Raw genomic sequence first — 5,707 nt, 5'->3', positions numbered from 1 at the left:
GCAGATCTGGTGGCCCAGCTCCGAGCTGCTCATAGTGAAGGCAGAGTAACTGCTGGACTAGATATGAAGGAAGGTACCATTGGCGACATGGCAGTGCTGGGCATAACAGAAAGCTTCCAAGTGAAGTGGCAGGTTCTGCTGAGTGCAGCTGAGGCAGCAGAGGTGATTCTGCGTGTGGATAACAACATCAAAGCAGCACCAAGGAAACGTGTCCCTGATCACCACCCTTGTTAGGCGGCATTCGCATGTGCTGTTGATATCTGGACCAGTTCATAGCGAAATTGCATTTGAAAGACTTCAACTTCTTAAAAAAGACTGAGGAATTGATACTTATCTGTGTCCATTATATCCTTATGTTTGGACACTTAGCTGACCTTCTGTTTTAACATGGGTCTAATTTATTTTGTTTGATTTTTCCATACAATTCAGTTGATAATAAAAATTCATTTCTCTTACTGTCATTAAAATAAAAAATCTAAAAAGAAAAAAAAAGACTAAGTAATGTCCCAAGGGAGAATCTTCCCTGTTTATAGAGACTATGAGATTGTTTACTAGTAAGATCAAGCATTTCCACTTGCATGAGGAATGGGGACTTTCCAGAAAGAAGTCATTACAGAAAGTAAAATTGCCAATTTTTGTATATTTATTTATTTATTTATATTTTTTTGGCAGAACCGGGAATTGAACTCAGACCCTTGCGCTTGCCAGGGAAGCGCTTATTCCACTGAGCCATCTCCCCAGCCCTGTATATTTAATTTTTAGTGGGTACATTTAATCCCACTACATTAGGAGGATTATCACCAGCTGAAGAGAACTCAGCTTGATGTCCTGCTGCCTATAAAGAAGAGAAGGGAGAGACAGAAAGAAAAGGATAGAATCTGACAGTAGCAATTGCCTCTAGGAAGGGGAACTGGGGGACAAGAGGAAGAAAAATTCTTCTCAGTGTATATTTTCTGTACCTTTTGCATATGTTCCACATTAGTCAGAAATCAAAACAACATTAAATACTTTTCAACTCACAGGAATGTTCAAGTCACTTCTTGGTGTACCTCCTGCTCACTCCTTTCCTCTGTGTTGATGTTGATTCTGTAAGCTGTCTGTCTTGTTTCCCCAACTAGCCCAAGACCTAGCTACACTTTGCACTCTAAATACAGGACCCTAATCTTGTAGATGGACAGGAGACAATCATTCTGACCTGGTCATTTTTGCCTGATATCCTGGATTAAAGCCTCGGAAGGACTGACGATATTTGTCCTCACTCTGGTTATTTCTACCCATTTGGCATCACATAGCGATGGGGGAGGTAATGGGAAGAACTTGAGTCCTGGAGTCAAACTCGATAAGGCTTACCTCTGCCAACTACTAGCTTTAGGTCCTTGGCTGAATTTCAAGTTTCTTTCTTTACACACTGGAGTAATATTAACCTCACTGAGTTAAAGTAGAACAATGCTAACACTGTTCTGATTACTTTTAACCCCCAGTCCAAGAGAATAAACTAATTCCTGTAATCTCTTGAATCAGGGCAAACTCAGCATTTGACTTCTTTCTGTTTTCCAGAGTCTCTACCCAAGATATAAGCTCTTTTAACTATCCATCATATCTTACTCTCATTTATGTCTTTCCTTATATGTATTTCACTCCTGACTCAACCTTCTTCAGTTCCTTCTGTTGTTATTATTATTATTTTTAAGTTATTTATTTAGGCTATCTCTTGCACAAGCAAAGGGATGGAAGATCAATATGATGGTCATCATTTGATACAAGTAAGGAAAGTGAGCTTAAGGTCCCATATGCTTTTCTAGTCCTAGTACAGAGTAATTGTCCAAGTCAGAGCCATGCTGCCTGATGCCTAGGTAATGATGGTCCAGGTTCTCTTCATTCATCTTCACAGTCAGCTGGAAGTGGATTCACATGAGGGTTATAGAAATGAGTATGGTTACCATCTCCCCAAGGAAAAGGCTTGGTCTTGATGCAGAGGTGGGTGTAGGCGATGAACTCGGGTCTCTCCTCCTCTCTGTGGTGCGACTTCAGGAAAACATTCAGCATGCTCACTCCCACCCCAGGGAGCACCACGAAAAAGGTGAGGGCCTTCCACATGTGAGCTGAGCCTTCGCCACTGTGGGCGCCACTCAACATAGGCCACCCCACCTGCGGGTGGGACCAGCCTAGAAGCAGAGAAACTGGGGACACAGTTACTGCTGCCACCACCATTTTATCCTCCTTCTGTTATTAATTGGTATGTGGAGGTACCAGAAAACTCAAATCTAATTGGTTTAAACATTAATAAGATTTACTGGTTCAAGTAACTCAAGATTTAACAGTCACAAAGGTCTTGGAGGTGGTTGTAGTTCAGACTTACTAAAGACCGTGTATTTCTGTTTCTCCATTCCATTACCCTAAGTGACTTTTTTTAATTTTGGGACTGCCACCACTAGTGGTTATATAGGATAGATGTCAGCAGCAAATAGGCCTATGTGCTTCTTCGTTATACTCAGGACTGAGGAGTCCTCAACCATCAAACAAAAGCCTGACTTTTTATTATTTGGAACATCCTGAACAAATCATGGTGACCAGCAGAATGACACGTACTAATTTCTTCAGCACAGAACTAAATTGTCCAGCCTTTAAATGATCAAAGTAGCAAGGGGATTGTGGTCACCATGGTTAATGTAGATCACTGGGGATGGTATTGCCTCCTTGGTAGCATAGTATCACTTAGCAGTGAGAATAATTCTGAGGAATGCATCATCAGGCAATTTCATCAATATGGGAACATTATAGAAAGTACCTACACACACTTATAGGGTTGTATTAACCTTCCATCACCATAATGAAATAGTCAAGACAATTTATAAAGGAAAAATGTTTATTTGGTTTCATGGTTTTGGAGGTTCCAGTCCAAGATAAAGTGGGCACAATATTCTGGGCATTTGGCAAGGGTTGGAGTACATGGAGGAGGTTACATCATGAACCAGGAGATAGGAGAGGAGATGGGGGTCTCACAGGCCCATTTAAGGCCACAACTCAGAGGCCTAAGGGTTTTCTATAAGGTCCTACTTTCTAAAGGTCCACAGACTACCCAATAACACCCAGATGCAGCAATGGTATAACCAACTACACAGGTAGGCTATATGGTATACTCATTATCCCATACACAGCATGCCACTGACTGAAATATCCTCATGTGGTGCATGACTGTATATTGTTATGTTATGACTGGGAGTGCCAATGACATTTAGGTGGCAGCAAAGGAATGAGTAGGAGCATCACCTGTCTCAATGTCCAGGATGGCCATACATACAGAAAAATTGGCCTGCCCCAATAGTACCCTGAGGAAGAAGCACTGGTTTAGGTCATGTTTGATTTCCTTAAGTACAAAAGTCATACTGGGGGGAGGCTGACACAGAAGGATCACAAATTTGTGGCCAGCCTTGACTAGACAGTGATATCTTGGTTGTCGAACAGCTCCAGGCTTGAACTTTCCACTACTTGACTATCATAGTGAAAAAATCTACTCAGTGTTTATGACTTTGATCAATAGTCAAACCAAAATCCAACTTGAAAAACCTGTACGGGCTCCTCCAAAACACAAAGATGTGATGCTTAAGCCTAAGGCCTTCTCTCTCCCAGACAATATATAGTCCTGTGTTAGTACATTAAAATCTTTGTCATGTGCATTTTTTGCATTTTATTTGCATAATACATTATAGCCATGGTTCCAAAGAAAGTGACACCAGCAATAAAACTAAGAAGACAATTGTGAGAACCACAATTGAGTTAAAGAAATCATAGTGAAATTTGTTAATGTCCTGGAAAAATAAATTTATAAATTTTGGACTTCAGAATCAATTATTTGGTTGATTAATTTTTTATGGGAAAAATATGTTCAACTCTCAAACTTTGCAGTGTTTGAATATGAATTTGGAATAAATTGAATTTGACAACTAAAGTATAGTGATAACAATATACAGACAGAACAAAAACAAAGCAAAAGTCATACTGGAATAGGTTAGATAACCTCAACAAAATCACTAGGCTACTCAGTTTCTCCCTAACTGGCTCCCTTTTTCTTTACTTACAACCCAACTCAGACTATTTATTCTGTTATTTTATCCACACTACAGTTTATGCCTTAGTCCTATTCTGTTATCTCTATCCAGCTAAATTCTACAATGGTGGTGATTCTTGGTATCTCCCATAGATTCTTTTGAAAATAGGCTAAAAAGTTTAACTGGGTCCATGGTCGTTCATATTAAAGGCTGTGTTTGTCATCCTCCTTCATGATTAGATGTAGTAAGGGAGGTTGGCCAGGGAGATAGCTCAGTAGAATAAGTGCTTGCCTGGCAAGTGCAGGGTCCTGAGTTTAATTCCCAGTACCAAAAACAAAACCAAAAAAAAAAAAAAAAAAATGTAGTAAGGGACTAATTGCTAGTCAAAAGATTTAAGTAGAAGCAGCAGATGTGTTTCTCTTGGTGCTTTCTTCAGCTGGCTAAAAAGCAAACACAATAGATGGGGCTGAAGACACCATACTGAATCATGACATTGAAGCCAAATGCTGAGGATGGCAAAGAAAGAGCTAGAAAGTCTGGATTCCTGACACTATGAAGCTATATCCAAAGCATTGTTCATCTACTTGACTTCTATGTAAAAGAGAAATTAACATAAGCAACTGTTACTTGTACTTTTCTATCATTTACAAGGAAACATGACTAATTTAAAAATATTGGATCAATCTAGCTCCCCACCCCATACTGAAGCTGTCTAAATACTGATGCCCAAAGCATATGACAAAGCATATTAGTGCCTCTACCAAGTACATTTTCCAGCACCAGCTGAGCCCTCTTTGCTGTCCAGCAGTCTTTGGTGTTCTCTCTGGAAGCCGCTTCAAGGCTTCTTCATGCTCTTCAAATCTTACTCTTTACCCATCTTTCCTCTGCTTATCTCAGAAGGACAAGATAAAATATTAGGTAAGAACTACCCCCGCACGCCTACTTCCAAGATCTGTATCTGCGCTCTAACCCCCTACCCCACCTTTTTTTTTTTTTTTTTTTTTTTTTTTTTTTAAGCTGTATTAGGGACTGAAGTGCTCTCCCATTGAGCCATATTCCAAAGAACTATTTGCTAAATTGTCTAGTCTGTCCTCAAACTTGCAATCATCCTGCCTCAACCTCTGGAATAGCCAAGATTAGAAGCCAGGTGAGGTGGGCACATACTTTAATCCCAGCATTTGGAAGGCTGAGGCAGGAGGATTATTGTGAATTTGAGACCAGCCTGGGCTACAAAGTGAGCTCAAAGCCAGCCTGAGCTTCACAGTGAGGCCCTGTCTCAAACAAACAAACAAAGCTGAGATTAGAGATGCATGCCACATTGCCCTGCAACACCTATTTTGGTTTTTCTTTTCTTCCAGTTACAGTGAATTAGCTGCCTAAGGTCTCCCTCTTACTCAGGACGGCCTTCTATCCATTGTCTTTTTCCTCTGATTTCTTTTAGTTTTCAAACATCCCCAAGTAGCTCTCACTTGCAAAACAAAGAAAAAAGCAGTTTCTTTAAACCTTGTATCCCCTTCCCATTTCTCCTTCTTCCTTCTCTCCCTCCATCCTCTTCCTTTTCTTCCTATCATACTCATACTGCTCAATTTTTCTCCATCTTTACTTCATTCACAAGGATCATTTCAAAACCTCTGCAATATGACTTCTGCTGATCAAAG

At 40.2% G+C, this 5,707-nt stretch overlaps 2 pseudogenes; one reads left to right on the top strand and one right to left on the bottom strand.

Annotated features, from left to right (window-relative positions):
* Positions 1-234, top strand: part of LOC101564862 — a 1,789-nt pseudogene extending 1,555 nt beyond the window's left edge.
* Positions 235-1,875: 1,641 nt separating this feature from the next.
* Positions 1,876-2,211, bottom strand: LOC101564477 (annotated as a pseudogene).
* Between the last annotated feature and the right edge of the window lie 3,496 nt (positions 2,212-5,707).

Source organism: Octodon degus, unplaced genomic scaffold, assembly GCF_000260255.1.
Source record: "Octodon degus isolate 3935 unplaced genomic scaffold, OctDeg1.0 scaffold00078, whole genome shotgun sequence".
Lineage (NCBI taxonomy): Eukaryota > Metazoa > Chordata > Mammalia > Rodentia > Octodontidae > Octodon > Octodon degus.
This window is presented reverse-complemented; position numbering and strand designations above follow the sequence as displayed.